We start from the raw sequence: 23,766 nt of genomic DNA, 5'->3' as shown, positions 1-23,766 counted from the left end.
AACGGGCTGACTCTTGCCACTGGCCGAATTTGGCCCATTAGGGAAACATGCCAGTAACGGGCCGACTCTTGCCATGGGTCGAGTTTGGCCCATTAGGGGAACAGGCCAGTAACGGGCCGGAAGTAATTGAGGGCCGAAAAGGAGCCCAAGAACGTATGGGCCGTCAATAGGCCGAAAGCTAACACGGGCTGGAAACGGCCAATGTAAATCACGGGCCGTTAACGGGTACAAAGAAAATTACTGTTCATTATGGGCTAGAGTCACCGTGGGCCTGTAAAGGGCCAAAAGATACGAAGGCCTCATATGGGCCGAAAGACATCGTGGGGCATACATGGGACAAAAGTGAAATGGGCTGGTGTTATATTCGACGGCCCACATGACGTTGTTGGGCCGATTTCCTTTAGGGCCTAATGGTCCGTGAGTTAACGGGCCGTAAAATGGGCTATTTGCGAAGAGACCGTTAACAGGCTTTTCATGGGCCAGCCCGTTAATTTTTGACCAAGTCAAACGGGCCGGCTTTGTAAGCTAAAAGGGCCAGTGGTGGGCCGTGGCACATGTCGACATATCATAGGCGCCTATCTGACCCACTGACGAGCTGACATGTGTTTCGTCCGGCCAATATGAATTTTACACGTGGAAATTTCCCATTGGTTGGGGCTGTTAACGGGTTATCGGATCCAAAACCCGACCCGATAGCTTAATGGCGTTCCGTTACGGTGGATGCCACGTGTCGGTCACCCTTGACGGAAAGCACTGCTATGACGCGCGATTTATCGTCATGGAAGTGGACACTTCCGTGATGATAATTTTCATAATGTCATGGAACACTTCTACGACAGCACAGGTATGACTATTTTGATTCTGTCATAAAATCGTCATGGATGTACATGCATGACAAAAAACGCCACCTACTATGACAAACACGTATCATCACGGAAATGTATTTTTTTGTAGTGTTAGCGTGCCCCCACTGATCTACATCAACACTCAGCATGGTCTCCCCAGCGTGAGTTCAAAAAAAAGTAGATTCTCAGACCTCAGCCTACTGCCAGCAGTCGAACGTGGTCTCGGGGACTACACCCAATGGGTGCACTCGGCGTTCCCCCACTGGTTCAGACAGAACACTAAGACTCAGCACGAGTTGAGTGGAGTGGAAGACCTCTTAAACTATAAAACAGGCACACCCCAGTGGGTGATCAGATATGAAACATATGCTCATATAGACAGCGTTCAAAAGTTCAGTCAGGAGATAACTGACCTTAACATTGGTCTGCAAAGCGGTACTGGCATTGTAGGCCACCAGACTGGCCTCGTGCATCACCTTCACCTGCTCCATAACAAGGTTCACATGGCGAAGAGCCTCCCTGGAAGCACTTGGCGAGTCATCTGGGTATGGTATGCAACAAAAAGTGATGGCTCCAAGGCGGCCGAAGCAGCCACTGGGTTAGATGCGTGGAGTTGCACTGGAGCAGCAAGAGCCGGAGCAGTCGACCCCGACAGACGATCGGTTGTCAGCGGGTCGGCGAATGTGATGTTGGTCTGAACCAGATCTCCGGATCGCTCGACAACCGCCTCAAGCACCGGCGTCGACTGAGGGACTTGAACTTCAATCCCTCTCCTGCTTGAGCCCCTGCCTCTCCTCCTCCTCTCCTGTAGAGGCACTTCTTCTTATTCATCATCGGGAAGCACAACGATATCTCACGGAACTGCAGCAAAAGAAAAACAACGGAAATTCAACTGACCGACAACTCAATCGACTAAATGAGTTCTGGTCGAGCGGACTTACCAGCTCGAGAGGTGGCCGCTTCGTCAGTTTCCTTGTCTCCTGGAGCCTTGTCAATATCTATGTCAATGGCAGCAGAGGTTGGGCTAGAAAGGTACATGATCCATTCGGTCAGAACAGAAGTATCAGTCGGCCTAGATAAACACAAGAAAGATGCTCACCCTGAGGCAACAGGGACGTCCATCTTGATCCTCGGCAGAGTCTTTCGAGTCTTTGGAGGTGCAACCTTGGCCTGCTTGGCGACTTTCTCTGTTGGCTCCGGAGTCGACGTACGAGTGTGCTTCTGCGTTTGGGTGCTTGGAGCCAAGTTCTTCCCGCGCCAGCCCGCCGGGTCATGGTGCTGCTTGGATCTGCGCTTAGAGCGAGGCGGCGAGTCGACCGCCTCCTCGTCGTCTGACTCCTTGCTTTCCTCCTCCTCTTCTTCATCCGATGATTCCATTCACCACTCTCCTCCGCACTGGCCTCTCCCTCCTGGCCCTACTCTAGAACTTTTTCACCGTTGGGCATCGAATACATGTCAGTAAAACCCTACAATACAAGAAGTCGAGTAAAATTCAGTCAAGCTCAAGAGCAGTCAGATTGTATATGCAAAAACAGTTGGAATGAAGAACATACCTTGTCGGGCTGATTGTCATCACTGAAGGGGACGACTCTCCTGGCTCCTCTGGGGTTGTCCTTGTTGCATGTGATGCTCTTAAACTACATGGACATGGTCTTGGCTGGCACTTCCTCTGGATAAACCTAAGTAGGGTCATCAGCCCCAGAATACATCCACATGGGATGGTCATGGGCCTCGAGGGGCTGGATGTGTCGACTGAGGAATACTTCCAACAGATCCATAACAGTGACGCCCTCGTTGATCAGTTGGACCACCCTCTCAACTAGCATGTTTGTCTCCACGTTCTCGGCAGCAGTCACTTTCAGCGAGGAAGGAGTCTTGACACGGTCAAAGGTGAAGTGGGGAAGTCCGGTCGACTGACCTGGGGTTGTGAGGTCCTGGCAGTAGAACCAGGTCGACTGACAGCCTCTAACCGATTCAGGAAGAGTCATGGAAGGGAAAGAGCTCCTCTGCCTCTTTTGGATACCCAAACCACCACACATCTGAATGGCATGGGTTTTCTCATCACCCGTGTTTGCTTTCTTTACCGACTGAGAACGGATGGTGAAAATATGCTTGAAAAGACCCAGTCCGGTCGACACCCAAGAAAGTTCTCGCACATAGACACGAATGCAGCAAGGTCCGTGATGGTATTGGGAGAAAAGTGATGGAGTTGGGTACCAAATAAATTCAAGAAGCACCGGAAGAAGGGGTGTGGAGGAAGCAAGAAGCCCCGGTCGACGTGGGTAGCGAGCAGTACACACTCACCCGGTCGAGGCTGCGGCTCCGTCTCCCCCTCAGGCAGCCTTGCTGCACCCTTGGCGATCAGCCCGGACTCCACCAACTCGTCCAGATCTACCTGCCGGAGCGAATACCGGATCCAATTGCCTTGGATCCAACCTGGTGGCAACCCCGAGTGCGATGATGACCCGCGATTCTGCTTCTTGCCCTTCGCCACCTCCGCCGCCTTCTTCACGTGTTCCAGCGCCACCGTCTTGTCCTTCACCATAGTGACGGAGCGGCAACATCGAGAGCGGAGGAGCCGGATGCGGTGGAGAAGCAGAGGAAGAAGAGAGAAAACAGACGCGCACAGTACAGACGCCTCGGCCCTGTCGCCTTATAAAGGGCCGCTTTCACGTGGTTGACGCGTGGGACCAGACGATCCTGTCAAATCCCACAACAGTCGCGCTCGTCCTGCGTGGCGAAAAATGTGGCACGGAGATCGAGGTGGTACTGGTTATCCACCCCGCTTACTTCGATGTGCTCCATCACGTGCGCTTCCCCGAAATTTCGAATCCCGTGAAATCCAGGATACACTGCAATCAATCATGCCAAAGATTCTGCGCCCCAAAGCAATACTCAACAGATGATGTTACAAGTTCACTCGGTGATTTTCTAAATCGATCAAGGCAACTAAATCAAAGATAAAGTTTCAACGAGAGTCCTCCCTCCTGCGTAAAACACTCGCGAGACGCAAAGCTCGAAGCAAGTTCAACTTCAACCTACTTTCCACTCGGACCTTAATCCATTCGGGGGCTACTGATGAGGATACATACCCGAGGTAGGGTCATAGACCTGACCTAAACGCCCTACCCAAGGTCACTACCCTAGAAGCAAAGAAGTCCAAGAGACAACAAAGAACCCCCGGTCAAAGGTGTCGAGTGCAATCCACTCGAGAAATCATATCACTCGGGTACCGATCCTACCTGAAGTCACTCGACCATACAAGGAATCACTCGACCTACTGAAGACCACGAGTCGCTCAGCACTGCAACGGTCAGACGTTCACTCCGTAGTCTTTAAGATCATTAATAGCACTTATGGCTGGCGTTATCAGTAACACCCTGTCTTTATGTACATTGAACCTCTTGTAATGGAGGATGGCTGGGGTCCTGGCGCACTCTATATAAGCCACCCCCATCCTCTGGCATAAGGGTTCTCACCCCCTGTAACACCACACACATATAATCCAGTCGACCACCTCCGGGCATCGAGACGTAGGGCTTTTACTTCCACCGAGAAGGGCCTGAACTCGTAAATCTTGTGTGTACACCTTCACCATAGCTGAGATCTTGCCTCTCCATACCTACCCCCTTTCTACTGTCAGTCTTAGGTCCACGACAGAGGGTTCAATGAGCCAAGCGGATATGAGGGGACGTCTGGTTGGGTAACTCTAGAAATAGCCCCTGGATACCTCAACTATATAGGCAGATTTCCAGCTACACCAGAATCATCAGAAGCGCGGTCTGGTTCTTCTTTGCAGCCAACACCGCTTACCGGGAATACAAGCTTTGCCACTGCAGGGGTGCAACAAGGTCCACAATGTCCCCAACAACAAATCTTTTCCTTCCCCGGCGCATGCAAAAAGGCAAGGACACCCAGGCTTCCACCTGTCGCTCCATCAACATCAATCATCCATGCTACAAAAGTGGTGGCAGGAACACTAGCCAAAAGAGACAGGAATGATCACCAATCTAGTAGGGTTCAAAGTAGCAGATATGAGCCGCATAGACAGGAGCCACCTAACAACAAATCTTAGAAAAGACAGTCGTATAATGAGAGACAGAGTTCTTCATCAACATCACTCCCTCCAAGATATGCATTACTGCATGTGCCGAGGGTGAAACCACCCGTGCGCATACACCAGGGTGAACAACAAACACCAGAAGCAGCACAAAGCTATACACATGTAAGTATCCCTTTAGAAAAAACATACAAGCACAGTCCATACCATAGTACTGTGACCACCCCATCTAACATTTTCATCATCGTGTTTTGTTTTCTCACTGTTGCGTGCAACACCCTACCATTGAAGCTTATGTTCTGCCAAGGCTAGAGATACAGTTTGAAACTTTCAAAGAAGCAAAGGACTGTAAAACGTCTATTCAAGGCATGCGGGTTTTGCTGCCATGGAAGGTTCTAAGGTTAATAACAGAGTCTACATTTTGTGCACGTGCTATGGAGTCTATGAATCGAAGGTTTTAGATGCAAATAGACAGAGAAACAAGACCACTGCTAGGACTAACTAGAAGGCTAAAATGAGGCTGAAGAAGGAAAAGGATAGAACACTTATCGTAAAGGAGATATGCTAGGAACACAACCACATGCTAGTGGTCAGCTCACAAATGTTTGTCTTCTTGCACTCCGACAAAAACTTTGACACCACAATCATGGAGTACGTCAAGTTCCACTACAAAAAAAGACACATCGGTGACATTTTGGGATGAACGAATTTTTTTACCACGCTTATGACACTTTTATGATGATAATTGTGACAAAACCCAGTATCATCATAGATGTGGTGGGCTGCTACTTCTATGACAAAAAATCTTGACAAAAAATGGGATTTTCGTCCTGGGCAGGCCAGAGACGCAACTGCATGACATTCTTTGGGCCGTCCATGACAGATAAAACTGTGGTAGAAGCGAGGGCGAGGAAAATATTTGGGAGTTCCCGATTACCGTGGGTGGTCGGGGCCAAGCGATGCACAGAGGAATTGTGCGTTTCTCTCGTACACGTACGTGCGTGGGTGCGAGGCGTTGGGCTCTAACTGAACCCGAGCGAGGCATTCGCCTACCGAACCCGAGCGATTGCAATGGCTACGCGTTACTGAACCCGAGCGATCGATCGATCCCTGGCTGTTAATTAAACTGGATCGAGCGATTCCTTCGCTACTGCTGCTAACTGAAGCCAATCCACCTGCTGCCTCTTGATGAACAATGAGCATTGTTGGGGGTTGGATGAACAGTTCCCGATGGGGTTGGATGAACAGGACCCCATGGGGGTAGGTGCCGTTGCCGCTGGATGACCATGACCCTGATCGAGCCGGTTGGGGTGGATGAACAGGACCCCGTGGAGGGCTGGTTGAACAGTAGCCGGTGGAGGGCTGGATCAACAGTAGCCCTGGGGGTGGTTCAAGAATAGCTTATGGAGGGGTGGTTCAGGAATAGCCGATGGAGGCGGGATGAAGAGGAGCCCGTGGTTGAACATTAGCTGGTGGAGGCAGGAGGGAGACGTTGTGGATGAACAGTCACAGGTGGAGGCTGGAGGATGTCGACGGTGGATGAACAGTAGCCCGTGGAGGCTGGAGTGAGGCAGTAGACGGTGGATGAACAGTAGCCCGTAGAGTCCTATTTTGCGGTACGCCACACCCCTCCCGATGAACGGGGCCCCCATTTCGAACATAGGATGCCGAAGAGAAGTCCGTTTCCTCTGTTTTTCGGTACGCCACACCCCTCCCGATCAATAGGACTGATTTCTATTGTAGGAGGTAGAAGAGAAGTCCATGTCCTCCGTTTTGCAGTATCCCAGACCCCTCCTGGTGAATAGGATCCCGTTTCGATCGTAGGTGGTCGAACAGAAGGCCGTTTCCTCCGTTCTGCGGTACGCCAGGCCTCGTTTCAGCTGCTCCGTCCAAGCCAGTTGGCTCCTGATGAATAGGACACATTCCGTTGCCTCCCGATGAACACAACAACGCAGTTTATTCATTCCGACCCAACTGGTTGGCTGCCGATGAATAGGACGCCCTCGGTGCTCTTCGCTACCTCTCCATGTACACGAGCCTTGGCCATACGTATGCGCGAGTAGGCGGTCGAGACCCTGCCCATATGTATCGTACGTGGCCGTATTTACTTTTTTGCACCCTGACTGTACGTACGTGTACATGATATTGACGGGACTGCGTGACATGCTACGTCCGCGCCTCTACTAGGACACGTTCCCTTCCTTATGCGGCCATGGTTCATCGCTGTAGCTTGCAGACAGACCGACCGACTAGTATGTATGTACACGTTCACGACCAGAATGACCATGCTACGTACGCTTCGACCAGGTGGGTCCCGACTTTTTGGGAGGGTAAGAAGGCACTTCCTTGCATGCGAAGTTATTGCTGGTGGGTCCCAGCTGTCAGGGGAGAATCATTTTTTTGCCCATAATACGGCCGCACTTCCTTGCGTGCGAAGATGTAGCTGGTGGGTCGCAGCAGTCAGGGGGGAAACGTTCTTTTCCATGAAATACAGTGGCCTGCCTGGTGGGTCCCCGCTGTCAGGTGGACGAATAATTATTTTACGCTTAATAAGGTTGCACTTCCTTGCTGCGGCCGTGGACCAGCTGTCAGCCTCTCCACGTACCGTACTCTTCCGATGGAAGTCAGTCCTTGACCACATTGACCACGCCGCGCCGAGAGCACCAAGGTGGTGGACGATGGCGAGGCCTAGGAAGGGGACAACACGGAGCTGGGGAAGACGCGGCAATGGATGCCCACGCGGAGAGGAGTACGAGGGATAGCTGGTTCGGGAGCAGGTGGTCCCGGCGGCACTGGAGGAACAAGACAAGAGATAGAAGATGGATGTCGGTCGTTGGATGTAAATCCAACAACTATCGATATCAGAATCATTTGTTGACTAAGTTGACAACGACTTGCATTGGCTTTGACCTATTGGCCCACATTTTAGCCTCCAAAAATGTGGCACATATTCAACCCATTTTTTCAGAATTTACAATCCATTTGATCTTTTTTTAGAATTACAATCCCTTTGCTGGGCTGGGTGAACAAATAATGTAGCGTCTTTGCGGCCCATTTTTTTAAAACTACAACCCATTTTCACTTTCTCGAAATACAATAATTTGCTGGGCTCGCTGAACAAAAAATGTAGCTTCCATGCGACCCATTTATTTTATCCTAAAAAATTACAACCCATTTTGCTGGGCTGGTTCTAATTATAATGTTGGGTTGGGCGCAGCAATATTATCAAAAAATAAACAGGGGCTAAGCATTTTGTATTAAATATATTTAAATAATAAGAGCTTTATTATTACATTGGTCCTTAAATGTTATCAAGCTTTTGTACACAATCACCAGGATTTTCGTTGCCTTAATGTAAAGAAATCCAGGATTTTATTATTAAAAAAATATTTTTATAAGTTAATAAGACGTGGGATATTGTTTTCTTATATATGTAAGTATCTGTTAAATGCATGATGGCAATAACAATAAAATATAATAACATATAAATATATATAATATAGTTAGAAGCGAAACATAAGTTGGACCTAGTGTTCCTATTCTTATATAGAAAAATAGAACAGACCTCTGCGTTTTCTTCAAAAAACACATAAGTTGGGTTGCGGATGTTTCAGGAAAAGTAAAACCTAGGATGGGAGGTCCATAAGCCGGTCGATACATGATGGCCCTCAAGAAAATACAGACCGGCATGTCGTGGGTTGCGCATCTTAAAACAGAGAGCCTAGACAGGGCAGCCCACAACCCAGTTGATACTTGCTGGCCCACCAATAATAAATGATACCTGCCAACTCCCCTGCTTCATTGTAAATTTATCTCCTTAAGTAACTACACTGAAGAACCACAAATTTTTTTAACTATGTTGACAAACCCGTGGGCCCCAACGTCAGTATAGCATTAGGAGGAAGTATTTCTTCAATGAGGCACTTACTTGCAAACGGCCATAGACCTGGTGGGTCCCGACTGTCCGCCTCTCCATGTTCAGCCGTCTCCAGCTTCCTCTCGTTTGTTTAGCATGTTCACAATGGCGGACAGCGGCGCTGCGGCGAGCACACAAAGGCAAAGGATGAGAACGAACAACCGGAGCCGGGAATGGCATGCTACAGTAATGGTAGATGTTGTGCCTTCTCTCTACCCAAACAACTGAACTAGCCCAGTGACCAAGTGGCACTACCCGACCGCTCTTCCGCCCGGGTTCGATTCCACCTGATGCAGTGAAAATATCGCCACATTTTTTGCCTCTGCCATTCTTGACATGTGGGCCCCCATTGTCATTTATGCACACCACATCAAACACTAGTCAAAACTTCGTCCCTTGTTTTCTCATTTTTTCGCACACTCGACATTATGTGGGCATTTTGAAAATAGCATATCTTTTAGACTGTGCATGATATGAAGATGTGCTATGCATGAATGTTGATCAACATGATGTTAACTGGCTGGTAGTTCCATTTTGGACCATGAATAAAACTTCAAACATGATGCTATCCCTGTTTGAAAAGGGCACGTTAATATAAATGCTTTGCCTCTGAAACCTTTTGTTTCTTATTTGAAAGTGAAACTTGTAGTTTCTTTTCTGATAATCACATTGTCTACACTTTTATATGAAACTACATTTTTTAAGTAATAAAAATAGATCTCTATAATTCATAAAATAGTTCATATGTTCAATACTGCAAATCTGAAATTCAAAAGTCATTCATATCTGAAAGTACTCTCAAAATACACAACACAAAACACAATTCACAACCTGCAAATACTGACAACCGTAAGCTCCACCTAACAATTCACAACCTGCACGACTATTTTTTGCCTCTGCCATTTTTGACATGTGGGTCCCCATTGTCATCTACGCACACCACGTCCAACACTTGTCAAAACTTCGTCCCTAGTTTTCTCTATTTTTCACACACTCGACATTGTGTGGGCATTTTTAAAATAGCATATCCTTTTGACTGAGCATCATATGAAGGGGCTGTTCGGGAACCCACCCGCTCCGAAAATCAAAGAATCCACGGAGTACCAATTTCCTCGCTCCGCTGTTTTAAACTGCAGCTCTGGCTACTCCTGGAGCGGGTCGTGTGAAGCGGAGGGACTCCGAACAGTCCCGAAGATGTGCGATGCATGAATGTTGATTGGCATGATGTTAACAAGATGGTAGTTCCGTTTTCGACCACGAATAAAACTTCCAACAAGATGTTATCCCTGTTTGAAAAGTGCGTGTTAATATAAATGCTCTTCCTCTGAAACTTGCAGTTTCTTATCTGAAACTGAAACTTGCAGTATCTTATCTGAAACTGAAACTCGCAGTTTCTTCTATGAGAATCACATTGTCTGCACTTTTATATGAAACTACATTTCTTTAAGTGCTGAAAATAGATCTCTAGAATTCATAAAATACTTCATATGCTTAATACTGCAAATCTGAAATTCAAAATACATTCATATCTGAAAGTACTCTCAAATCTGAAAGACAAAACATAACCTGCAAATACTGACAACCCTAAGATCCTCCTCAGACTATTTGGGGGGGGGGGGGTGAGTCCCCTCCTATTCCTCGGCAGTAGACAGCTACCCCATCAGACGAGGTGAACGACGAGGGAGAGGATGGCAGGGAAGCGTCGTCGCGCCAACTATTCTTCTCCTCTTGTAGTTGGGTTCGGTCGACGAAGGCTCCATCGGCTCACTCAGCTACGACACACTCACAACTGGCACCGTGTAGATGGTTGGTCCTTCAATATTGGGTGGATGCTCCATCTTCGATCAATACTCCCACCATCGTATCCTCACGATTGAATCTGGTGAATCTTTTTGCTCCATGGCCCAGAGGAGCAGCTCTATGGAGTTCCGTGCGACTCCCTACCGGTGTATCGCCTCCTTTTTGCTCTTTTCCAAATATTTGACCATCACTTTTGCCATCGCTGCTAATTGCTCCGGGTTATCAAACCAAGACTGTATCTCCAACATCCTAGCTAGCTTCATAGGGTTGCCGCCTGCGAGCCACACGTATCGATTATACTCCTCCATCGATCTACTTCTCCGCAGCACCTTCACTCGCTGGCGGTGGTTTTTAAATGGAAGAGGAGAGGAGCGGCGCTGGTTTTGGACTAGAATGGGAGAGGAGTAGTGATGGTTTTTAAATGGAAGAGGAGAGGGGTAGTGCTGGTTTTGGATTGGAACAAGAGAGGAGCGGCGGTGGTTTTGAAATGGAAGAGGAGAGGAGCGGCGCTGGATTTGGATTGGAACAGGAGAGGAGTGGCAGTGGTTTAAGAGGAGAGGAGCAGTGCTGGTCTTGGAAGTATTTTTTTTGTTTTGCATGTTTTGGGTCAAAGTTCGACCACGTTGGTTCGTATCTGAATGTACTTTCAAATTATATTATTTTTTCAATGTATAACATGGATACAAAATTATATTATCGGAGAGCGGCGTGCCAGACCGACCGACCATCTGGGGCGCGACACGAACACGATAGACGTGCTGTATACATGTGTACCGATGTTTTCTGAGGCTTTGCTCCATGGCGAAATCAATGGATACAAAATTATATTTAAAAGTCAAGGGCGGGGCTTTTCCCGTGTGGTAGCGGGGAAGTTCCGCCTAGTCAGTTTGACAAAGAGGCGAGAAGATGAGAGAGTAGGCTGCTGGAAAAGTAGGGTTGTGTGATTTGACGGCGAGTTACTGCTGGACAGGTGGGGCCCTATGATTTGACTTGTCATTATCATTTTAACCGCGGCGCTACGACCGGCGTGAGTCTCCCAATTCCTAACCACCTCCATGGTATACAGGTGCCAAGTACTGTATACTCCTTTTGGCAAACGAAATAAATACTACTCCCTCTCTCTCAGTTTACAAGGCGTGCGCATTCCCCTAGGTCGTCAATTTGACCAACCTAATAGAAGTCATATACAATATTACAAGAAACATACCATTATAATTTTTAGATGTTCTATTTTCAAATGGTCTAATTTTTGTGTTATATAGTTTATGGTATAGTGATAAAATTGACAACCTAGGTATACGTGCAGGACTTGTAAACTGAAACGGAGGGAGTACGAAGAAAGAGATAGAGAGAAGTAAAAGAAATACTCTTATAGCCAACCTTACAACTATCCTTGTTGTATGAGTGACTAAGTGATGACTATGTATGACATGCCAACATTAGATAGCCTAACGCACCTGGACGGAGGAAGTAGTTTCATGCATGCGAAGTAGGCAAAAAATGCTCATTTATAGCCGTCTGAAATCTCCAAGTGCGCGACCGCGCGAGCGAGGCGACGGTCATGGTAGGTGCGACCATGATACAGGCTACTAACAGCCCTTGGATCTAAGATTGAACGATCGCATGCTAAGTTGCTGAAAATTTACAGAATAACCCTCCAGGATAGGATATTCACCCATAGGTCTAGAATCATGCCATGCAATCGTTCAATCTCAGATCCAAGGGCTCTCGGAAGCCCGTATCATGGGAGCATGGAGGCCCTACCGTTCGCATGCTCCACTCAACATTTTTACAATCAAAAAATTGTTAGTAGTTCGCTCCTACTCGTCCCTGGCCGTCCTTTAACATTACGGTAGTTCACTCCTAGTCGTCCTGTCCTTTCACATTACAGCAGTTCCACTAATCCTAACCCTCCTCTCAAATCCATGGCCTCCCAAATATCCATGATCGGCGATGAGTACAAGGTTAGAACCATCACCAGTGATGAGTACGACATCATATACACCCATTCTTCCGCGACCGTGAAAGGATGCCTTTCTTGCTTCAGACGCATGTTCGAAAACTCAAAGGCTGAGTGGATCGCTGGGCTAGATGTTGAGTAGATCATAGTCTTGGACAAAGTGAAGAATCTAAAGGAGGAAGGGAAGAAGAAGCCCGCCGTGATCCAGGTTTGCGTGCATAACTTGTTCTTGGTCTACCACATATGCAATGCCGATGTTGAGTGCGAGGAATTTAAGAACTTCCTCGGGGCGGCATAGTCAAATTCGTTACTATAGACTTTACGAATGACAAAGAAGTCCTGGGTCAGATAGGCCTCATTGTAGGCGAGCCCTTTGACCTCCAGAGGAATGTTCTGGTGTCCTCCCGTCAGCCTTTAATGCTGAACCTGGTAGGAGCCATGGTTCATCCTTTGTATGGTAAAATGAAGAAACCTCCGCCCAAGTTTCATCATCATGCATGGAAGTGGAATGTACTAGATATACACCACATCCACTATGTTGCGATGGATGCCTACGTTTGTTTCAATATCTACAAGGGTTGGATGAAGAGCAAGAGCCAAGTGTGCGGTTCTAGCAAAGAAGTATCGGCCAAGAGGAAGAGGGACAAGGACGAAGTCGAGCACATGGATGAGGAGTCCGAGTAAGGTGGTAGTGTCGTTGCTCATGGTGGTTGTAATGCATTGTCTACCAGATTAGTTGCTTAGTTTAATTTCAGGGTGCTTCATTTCATTTGAGGGGTGTGTTGTGCTGAGCCCCCAGCAGAACTATGCTATGTTCCTTCTTGTTACTTTAACTCTTCAGTACGTACATGCTAGTATTTATTATAGTTCATCTTGTAGTTGGTAGTAGTACCACTCGTTTCTTCATATTGTAGTTGGTAGTAGTACATACAATATATATGATCAACATCATATAGCCAACAGTTTAGTTGTCAAAGAATTTCAGGGTGCTTTGTTTTATTTGAGGGGTGTGTTGTGCTGGACACCATTATTGTGACCCAAATCTTTTTGGCCATGTTATAATGACATAAATACCTATGGACCAACATGCCAGTTCTTCCTCTATCTCACTACAATACAATAAAGTGTGGGTCCTACCTGCTCCCAACAACGTTCTTATTTTCCTGTAAAATTATTCGCTTGGTTACTCCTGACAAGCGGGGCCACACTTATCGTTGTGAGACAGAGAATCGACATGTTGGTTTAGGCTTATTTTTGTCATATAACGTGGTCAATGGGATTGACGTGAAAATAACAATGTCTAATGGCACTTTTGACCAAACATCTAATAGAATGATGGCATTTTTGAGATATCTAATTGCATTTTTTGAGCAAACATCTCACAGATCGATGGCATTTTTTTAGTAGATGTGACTTCTAATGATAAAACTGAGTAGTAAGACACAACTTGTTGCATAAATAATAAAAACCCAAGAATTAAATAGTATGCTAATTTCTTTAATAGAATGCTAATTTCTTTAATAAAAACACAAGAACTACTAACAATTTTTTAGCTTTTTTAATAGTACGATATGCATAATTTGGCGACGAGCGCTCTCTATATGTACCACCTTTTTTCTTTAGTTTCTTCTTGTTAGTTTTGCTCCATAGCACAATCCATCGATACTACTACTGTACAAAAGTATACATTTAAAAGTATAGAGGGCAGGGCAGTCTCGCTTGTCGGTTTCACGAGAGGCGGGGTCCTTTGTGATTTGATGGCTCATTAATGCTGGAAGGTGGGGCCTTGTGATTTGACTGCTTGTATAAATGTTGCCGACGACCTGAGGAGGAGCGAACTACCGTGCAATATACTCAAGTTTTCCACTGGAGTACTAGTACTACAGAGGAGCACGAAACACGGCAGCCCAGTGCGATATGGCGATAAAAATGATCTAATTTACTAGTCATCAATCCCACGGCACCGCTCATCGTTAGCATTGTTCTATTCATGCCTCGGAGAGAATGTGACACGTGCGGCGAAACACCCGAAGCAAAAGAAGAAACACAGGAGAAAAAGAAGAATGAAGATTACCCCCCCATAGAAGGAAGACGCACACACAAAGTTTGGAGTGCTGCTCTCTACATGAAGGGTTGCTGGCCGCGGAGTCGTAACTGCTTCTTCATCGCCTCCACGACCTCCATCTGCTCGTGCATCTCCTCTGCCATCTTCTTCATTCTGTCCATGACGCGGGATTTCTCGACGTGATCCTTCATCATCTCTTCCATGGCCGCATTACGTACCTTGACAGCAGTCGGGTGCTCGATGCGGAGCTTCCCCAACTCCTCCTTCTGTTCCCTGACGAGGGCATTCAACATCTTCAGCGAGGATCTACTCTTCTCATGCAGCATCTTCCAGCCAGCGTTCTCCTCCTTCACCAAGTCGATCTCGTGGCAGAGCTTCGCATTGTCCTCCTGAAGTTGCAAGATTTCGCCGGTTGCCTTCTTATCCAAGGCAATGCTCTTATTCAGCAGCATCACCGAGCCATTGGTCAACTCCCCCTCATAGGTAGAGTAATTTTTGGCTAGGTAGTTCCCATATTTATAACCTAGTACTAGCACTAGTACTAAACCCTGCATAGTGGGAACACGTTCAGGTTTGATACGTACTACTAACTGTGTCCATTGTATTCTGTGCCAAAGTTTGACCATGAATTTAACTAACAAAATATTCATGCATGTCATAAAAAATTATGTTCAAATATGAATCTAACGATATAATTTTATTATCATGCACTAATATTTCATCAGTTAAATCATTGGTAAAAAATTAGCATAAAATACAAAGAGTACTAATAAACCAAGACAGAGGTAGTAGGTGTGAGCAGGTTTGCACTTAATTATAGCATGGTAGTACTACTTTGGAATGTGATGGGAGCAAGCTAAAGATTAATTGTTGGTTTTGGTTTCAAGGCCTGAAACGGCTCCCGATGAGATTAGTGGAACATAAATTTCAGGTACTACTACTCAAATGCGGTCGCACAAGTCAGTGATGTAATTGGTCGTACAGGTCAGACCAAGCCGATGTGTGTCCCTTCGGTGAGACGCGGGTCCGACCGACCATCTATTGGTGTGACCGACCTTAAGTATTACGGGATGGAGACTTCTGGTTGTGGCGTCAGGTGATTGTCACGACCAAGCACTCAAAAACTAGTGCTAAATCAATTACCATCTTTTTCCAAATGACAAAGTATTTTCACAGGAATAAATACATATAGATGGAGTGGTTGTAGGTTGCAAACCGACATGGCGTTGCAAGTTCACTACAGCAACAACCGAGCAGGTCACTGCGTCGTTGGTGGGGAAGGAGGGCAACTCACCTCGCCTACGATTCATGCCCAGCGGCGCCGCCGCAGCTAGTTCCGGAATTTATACCGCCCATTTGACCAGTTGCACCGGCTGCTCATATCATTCCACATGCATGCGTGTTCTTTCCTCCGGAGTCGACTCCGTGAATATGATCTTTGCCATTATCCCCACCTCAAAATCAATGTGCCGCTGCCATATGCAGACACCCCTCAGCATCTCTCCCCTGAGATTCACTTGTGCATCCACCTTGTGCTTCGCCAGGTGCAACTCCTTCTAACTTGTCTCCAATTGATGGGACACTTCCACGATCTGATTTTCCCTTGCTGCCCACCACCTGAAACGCAGACCTGGGATGTCCTCCGACGCCACCAATCTGTGATTCCGGAGAAATGGATCCCCTCTGAAACACATGTTGGTTTCGCTCAAAGGCGGCAGTGCTACGGACCGCAGCGAGAGGGCAGCCCGCGGGATCCTGGGATGTATGGGATTATCCATGGCGGGATCCGGTGGGTGAGGCAGGGAGGCGAACATAGGCGCTGGGAGAGCACTACAAGGCTAAGATAAATATAGTACTACTCCACTCCGTCCATATTTAAATACTACCTCCATTTCTTTTCAGTCCACATATAAGATTTGGTCAAAGTCAAACTTTGTAAAGTTTGACTAATTTTATAGAAAAAAATATTAACATCTCCAATACTAAAATTATATGTTATGAAAATTAATTTCATCATGCATCTAATAGTAATTATTTCATAGTGTAGATGTTGATATCTTTTCCTAAAAAGCTAGTCAAATTATACAAAGTTTGACTTTGACCAAATCTTATATGCAAACTAAAAATAAACCGAGGGAGTAGTACAAAGGCCATCAACTGTAACCCGGCAAAAATTGATCATCCTGCCTGTGTCCTGGTTTATTTGCCCCCTTTTTATTTTGTGCCAATTTTTGACCAAAATATTAACTAACAAAATTCAAGCACTACAGCCAATATTTCTATTTTTGCACTACGCAAACCAAACAAGAAATCTAATCATCCTAAAGGCAAAGGTTGGCACATTATTTTATAGTACAAAGGATTTGTAGAAGGGGATAATTATTTTTGTTGAAAAGTTTTTGTAATCAAGGTTCGCAAAGCTTTCATGGGCATGAACAAAGTTCAAGGCTAGCTCCCACTTTAACAATGCTCGTCTTTCTCACTTTCGCTTTTCTTTTTGAAAAGTTTTAAGTTCCCCTCTATTTTTATATTTTTATAAACTTTTTAAAAGCACACAACAGAAAAAATGCCTCTCTAAAACTTCTGAGTTGTCTCCCTGGCAGCGCTTTCTTTAAAGCCATTAAGCTAGCCATATAGTGCTCAAGTAATGGATCCACCCGGATCCCAAGGTATATCAAAGCCAATTTTAATTAAGAATGATTTTTGATTTAGCAGTGAGCACAAAGTAACATATATCATGCACAAATGAAGTCTAACTCTCTTCCTATGCATCGGCATGTCATAAGAAGTAAAGGCCAATGCATAGTATAAACATTTTATAGGAATTCTATCATACTGGAAAAATAGAGAGGCGCAAATTTAGTTCATCTCTCATAATAATTGCAAGTAGGAGCAGCAAGCACATGCATATTATATTTATCAAAATCATAATGTGCAAGTAGAACGCAACCCATAAATATAGTCCTTAATAAGCGCAAACTTCTCCGATATAGTGTAGTTGGGAGAATTCAAAAAGATAATAGGACTATCATACATGGGTGCAATAGGAACAATTTCATTCTTAACATAAGGTACTATAGCAAGTTCACCTCCATAAGCATAATTCATAATGGCATCATGGCACAACCATTGCAAGCATCAAGTTCATCAAAAAGGGATATTTCAAACGAATCCAAGGGATCATAGCAATCATCATAGCAATCATCCGTCCGTAAGCACGAAGGGAAATAAACAATGTATGTGTTGAAGAGTTACTCTCATTAGAAGGGCATGTGTAGCTAATATGCTCTTCCTCCTTTTGTTCTTCACTCTCCTCATCATCTTTTTCCTATAATGAGCTCACAATGTCATCTATTTCTTCTTCCATTGATTCCTGCAAAATATTAATCTCTTCTTGGACAATGGTGACTTTCTCAATAAAATGCATCAATATCGGAATTATATTCATAATTCTCATATCAATATTTAAGTTAAGCATAATTTTCAGGTTTGTAAACATCATCATCATAATTTTCACACTTTTCAGACAAAGATTCAATTTCAAAAGCACCCTTAAAAGCAACGAATTCTTCTATTTGTTCCACATCACAGTAATCATATATACCATTAGCATAAGGAGCCAAGGTTTCATTATCATTAAATTTCATGAAAAGGGAAGGTTTGGAGCCTTCATCCTAGCACTACTGGCTGTTGGATATCATCTACAATGCACCAGATTTTGCCACATGTAAAATCTAGAAGACTCCATGGGATAACTTAAGCATAATGCACAAACCTCAAAACACAAGCATTTCTCCTTTGTTCTAGAATCTTCTGTATCATAAATGGCTAAAAAAACCTACATTAATTGCCATTATTTGTTTTTACTTTATGCTTTACAACGCACAATTTCATGAATCTTAAAATATATTAGCTTTTTATAAAAACTAATTGATTTTGAATGAGCTGAACTATAAGAATTAAACGAACATCTATGATACGTCTCAACGTATTTATAATTTTTTATTGTTCCATGCTATTATATTACCCGTTTTGGATGTTTATGGGCTTTACTTTCCACTTTTATATCATTTTTGGGACTAACCTACTAACCGGAGGCCCAGCCCGAATTACTGTTGTTTTGCCTATTTCAGTGTTTAGAAGAAAAGGAATATCAAACGGAGTCCAAACGGGATGAAACCTTTGGGAGCGATCTTTTTGGAACAAATGCAAACCAGGAGACTTGGAGTGGACGTCGAGCAGCAAACGAGGCGGCCACGAGGGTGCCCGGCGCGCCCTAAGAGGGTGAGTGCGCCCCCCACCCTCGTGGGCCCCTAGTGGCTCAACCGACATACTTCTTCCTCCTATATATATCCACGTACCCTGAAAACATCCAGGAGCACCACGAAAACCTAATTCCACCGCCGCAACCTTCTGTATCCGCGAGATCCCATCTTGGAGCCTTCGCCGGTGCTCCGCCGTAGGGGGAATCGACCATGGAGGGCCTCTACATCATCTCCAAGGCCTATCCGATGAGTTGCGAGTAGTTTACCACAGACCTTCGAGTCCATAGTTATTAGCTAGATGGCTTCTTCTCTCTCTTTGAATCTCAATACCAAGTTCTCCTCGATCTTCTTGGAGATCTATTCGATGTAACTCTTTTTGTGGTGTGTTTGTCGAGATCCGATGAATTGTGGGTTTATGATCAAGTTTATCTATGAGAAATATTTGAATCTCCTCTGAATTCTTTTATGTATGATTGGTTATCTTTGCAAGTCTCTTCGAATTATCAGTTTGGTTTGGCCTACGAGATTGATCTTTCTTGCAATGGGAGAAGTTCTTATCTTTGGGTTCAATCTTGCGGTGTCCTTTCCCAGTGACAGCAGGGGCAGCAAGGCACGTATTGTATTGTTGCCATTGAGGATAAAAAGATGGGGTTTATATCATATTGCTTGAGTTTATCCCTCTACATCATGTCATCTTTCTTAATGCGTTACTCTGTTCTTCATGAAATTAATACTCTAGATGCAGGCTGGAGTCGGTCGATGTGTGGAGTAATAGTAGTAGATGCAGAATCCTTTCGATCTACTTGTTGCGGACGTGATGCCTATATACATGATCATGCCTAGATAATCTCATAACTATGCACTTTTCTATCAATTGCTCGACAGTAATTTGATCACCCACCGTAATACTTATGCTATCTTGACAGAAGCCACTAGTGAAACCTATGGCCCCCGGGTCTATCTTTTATCATATTAGTTTTCCATCTACTTTTATATGCATCTTTACTTTCCAATCTATATCATAAAAATACCAAAAATATTTATCTTATCTTATTATCTCAATCAAATTTCACTTTCGCAAGTTTCCGTGAAGGGATTGACAACCCCTTTATCGCGTTGGTTGCGAGGTTCTTGTTTGTTTGTATAGGTACGAAGGACTTTTGAGGAGCCTCCTACTGGATTGATACCTTGGTTCTCAAAACTGAGGGAAATACTTACGCTACTTTGCTACATCACCCTTTCCTCTTCAAGAGAAAACCAACACAGTGCTCAAGAGGTAGCAAGAAGGATTTCTGGCGCTGTTGCCGGGGAGGTCTTCGCTCAAGTCAAGACATACCAAGTACCCATCACAAACTCATCTCATTATTTGCCATTTGCCTCTCGTTTTTCTCTCCCCCACTTCACCCTTGCCGTTTTATTCGCCCTCTCTTTTCCGTTCTCCCTTCTGATTCGCTTGCCTCTTGTGTGCTTGTGTGTTGGATTGCTTCTCACAATGGCTCAAGATAATACCAAATTGTGTGACTTTTCCAATACCAATAATAATGATTTCCTTAGCACTCCGATTGCTCCTCTTAATGATGTTGAATCTTGTGAAATCAATGCTGCTTTGTTGAATCTTGTTATGAAATATCAATTCTCTGGCCTTCCTAGTGAAGATGCCGCTACTCATCTAAACAACTTTGTGGATTTGTGTGATATTCAAAAGAAGAAAGATACAGATAATGATAATGTTAAATTTAAGTAATTTTTGTTTTCACTTAGAGATCGTGCTAAAACTTGGTTTTCGTCTTTGCCTAAAAATAGTATTGATTCATGGAATAAGTGCAAAGATGTTTTTATCTCTAAGTATTTTCCTCCCGCTAAGATCAGCTCTCTTAGAAATGATACTTTCAATTTTAAACAACTTGATCATGGTTTGAACTTATGGATGAAATTAATGATTCACAATTGCCCTATTCATGGTTTTAACTTATGGATGATCATACAAAAATTTTATGCCGGATTGAATTTTGCTTCTAGAAATCTTTTAGATTCGGTCTCGGGAGGCACTTTTATGGAAATCACTTTAGGAGAAGCTACTAAACACCTTGATAACATTATGGTTAATTATTCTCAATGGCACACCGAAAGATCTACTAGTTAAAAAGTTCATGTGATAGAAGAGATTAATGTTTTGAGTGGAAAGATGGATGAATTTATGGAATTGTTTGCTACTAAGAGTTCTCCTATTGATCCTAATGATATGCCTTTGTCTACCTTGATTGAGAATAATAATGAATCTATGGATGTGAATTTTTTTGGTAGGAATAATTTTGCTAACAATGCTTATAGAGGAAACTTTAATTCTAGGCTATTTCCTAGTAATTCCTATAATAATTATGGTAATTCCTACAACAATTATTATGGAAATTTTAATAAGATGCCCTCTGGTTTTCGGAATAGTGTTAAAGAATTTATGATCTCTCAAAAGAATTTCAATGCTTTGCTTGAAGAAAAATTGCTTAAAGTTGATGATTTGGCTAGGAACGTTGATAGACTTTCGCTTGATGTTGATTCTTTGAAACTTAGATCTATTCCACCTAAGCATGATATCAATGAGTCTCTCAAAGCCATGAGAATTTCCATTGATGAGTGCAAAGAAAGAACCGCTAGGATGCGTGCTAAGAAAGATTGCTTTGTAAAAGTGTGTTCTTCTAGTTTCCATGAAAAAATGATGAAGATCTAAAATTTATCTATGTGTCCCCTATTAAATCATTGTTTTGCAATATGAATCTTGATAATGATGGGACTGGAGATGAGTCAAATTTAGTTAAAAGGCGTCCCAATGATTCAGAGTTTTTAGATCTTGATGCTAAATTTGGTAAAAGTGGGATTGGAGAAATCAAAACTTTACATAGCATTGAACCCACTATTATGGATTTCAAGGAATTTAATTATGATAATTGTTCTTTAATAGATTGTATTTCCTTGTTGCAATTCGTGTTGAATTCTCATCATGCTTATAGTCAAAACAAAGCTTTTACCGAATATATCGTTGATGCTTTGATGCAATCTTATGAAGAAAAACTTGAATTGTACGTTTCTATACCTAGAAAACTTTATGATGAGTGGAAACCTACTATAAAGATTAAAAATTAAAGATCATGAATGCTATGCTTTGTGTGATTTGTGTGCTAGTGTTTCCACAATTTCGAAAACTTTGTGTGATGTGCTAGGTTTCCATCATTTTGATGATTTCTCTTTAAACTTGCACCTTGCGGATTCCACCATTAAGAAACCTATGGGAAGGACTAATGATGTTCTTATTGTTGCAAATAGGAATTATGTGCCCATAGATTTCATTGTTCTTGATATAGATTGCAATCTTTCATGTCCTATTATTCTTGGTAGACCTTTCCTTAGAATGATTGGTGCATTTATTGATATGAAGGAAGGGAATATTAGATTCCAACTTCCATTAAGGAAAGGCATGGAATACTTCCCTAGATAGAAATTCAAATTACTTTATGAATCCATTATGCGTGCCACTTATGAATTGAATGCCAAAGTGTAGCGACCAGACCTCAAACAGTCTGATCTTTGTGCTCAGGTGTCATCCCTGGATCAGTAATGCTGACACCACATAGTACTTGAAGGATTTATAATAGAGTAGCAATCACACACTTATTACATCGAATGTCTCAAGAGAGATCTTATTAAAATAAATATGGCTTAAGGCCATCTAAATACGATAACAGTGGAAGGCTTGGAAGAATAAGCAAGTCCATCAACTCCAATGACATCACTGAGTATAGAACCACGACCTAAGCACCTTACTCGTCGTCTGAAAAGTCTGCAACATGAAACGATGCAGCCCGAAAACGGGTCAGCACATGGAATATGTTGGCAATGTAACACATAGAGAAATATGATGGAATAAGCTATACCACATGCATATTTGGCTGGTGGAAAGCTCTATGGTTACAGTTTTGCGTCAAGCCAATTTTTCCCTACTGCAAAGGAATAAATTTATTTAACTATCATGGTGGTTGTTAAACATTGAGAATGGTTGACAACATTCTCAATCCCAATTAAAAGTACTCATTAACAACCCAACAATATTAATTAAAGTAACATGACGAGATTCACATGATATCCAAGTACTAGATACTCAAGATGTCCATAACCGGGGACACGGCTAACCATGATTAGTTTGTTACACTCTGCAGAGGTTTGCGCACTTTTCCCCACATGACTCGATCTCCTCCATTTGGTTTCTCGCACTACATGGTGTTTGAGAAATGGATGACCGAGACATAGTCTTTCAGAAGCACTAGCACCTTACGTAAAGGGTAGACCGTACCAACCTACATCCCCTACATCAGCTAGTCTACCCTGTAAGAGTTCGCACGACTTAGTCAACTATGCTAGAGCACATAGTAGCATGTGGCTGCACACGGAAGTTTCTAGCATGAATAATCTTATGATCCATTTGAGCCTAGATGGCGGTCCGAAGAAAAACAGGCAAGTCCTGGAAACCAGGTGCCTCAATCCACCCAGATGTGTGTTTAAGTTGCCACCTTAAATAAACCATTAATTAACAAACTCACATCTGTCATGGATACTCTCACCCAATCCAACTCTACTAGCTTAGCATGGCATAATAAGCAAACGTAGAAGTAACTCCCAAAGGTTTGATAATAAAACAGGTAATAGGTACTACCTCATCTACTTCCCAAAACCCACAATTTAATTAGATCCTAGTCATGCAATGTTTGAGGATTGATCTAATGCATAAAACGGGGTAGTAGAAAAGGTATGATCAAAGTGTTACTTACCTTGCTGATGATCCGCGAAACCTAGAGACTCGAAGTAA

This window comes from Triticum dicoccoides, chromosome 6B, assembly GCF_002162155.2.
Source record: "Triticum dicoccoides isolate Atlit2015 ecotype Zavitan chromosome 6B, WEW_v2.0, whole genome shotgun sequence".
In the NCBI taxonomy this organism is placed as follows: Eukaryota; Viridiplantae; Streptophyta; class Magnoliopsida; order Poales; family Poaceae; genus Triticum; species Triticum dicoccoides.
This window is presented reverse-complemented; position numbering follows the sequence as displayed.